We start from the raw sequence: 605 nt of genomic DNA, 5'->3' as shown, positions 1-605 counted from the left end.
AAAAAAAAAAAAAAAAAAAAAAAAAAAAAAAAAAAAAATATAAATAAATATAAATAAATAAATAAAAATAAATAAATAAATAAAAATAAATTAAATAAATAAATAAATATGTAAATGCATTAGTTAATAAATAAAGTGATAGATGAAGCAAATAAATAAATAAAATAAAATAAAATAAAATAAAAATAAAATAAAATAAAATAAAATAAAATAAAAATAAATAAAATAAAGAAATATATAAACACAAGAACAGACAACAAACACACATATAATAAAACAAATAAAAAAAAATAAAAACAAAAAAATAAAAAAGAAGAAAAATATAAAAAAATAAATAAAAGAAAAAGAAATAAATAATACAAATAATATAAAAATAAAAATAAAAAATATAAATAAAAAAGACAAAATAAAAACAAATAAAATAAAATAAAAAATATAAATAAAACAAATAAAATAAAAATAAAAATAATAAATTAATTAAAAAATAAAATAAAAAACAAAAAAATAAAAAAAATAAAAAAATAAAAAAGACAAACCCATCGACTTTGTGTTGAGGCCCCTTCAGTTTGCTGTTTAAGAAAACAATCGTCCCTGCACGCAACACG

The sequence above is a fragment of the Eimeria mitis genome, genomic scaffold (genome assembly GCF_000499745.2).
Source record: "Eimeria mitis Houghton genomic scaffold, Emh_scaff1673, whole genome shotgun sequence".
Classification (NCBI taxonomy): Eukaryota; Apicomplexa; class Conoidasida; order Eucoccidiorida; family Eimeriidae; genus Eimeria; species Eimeria mitis.
This window is presented reverse-complemented; position numbering follows the sequence as displayed.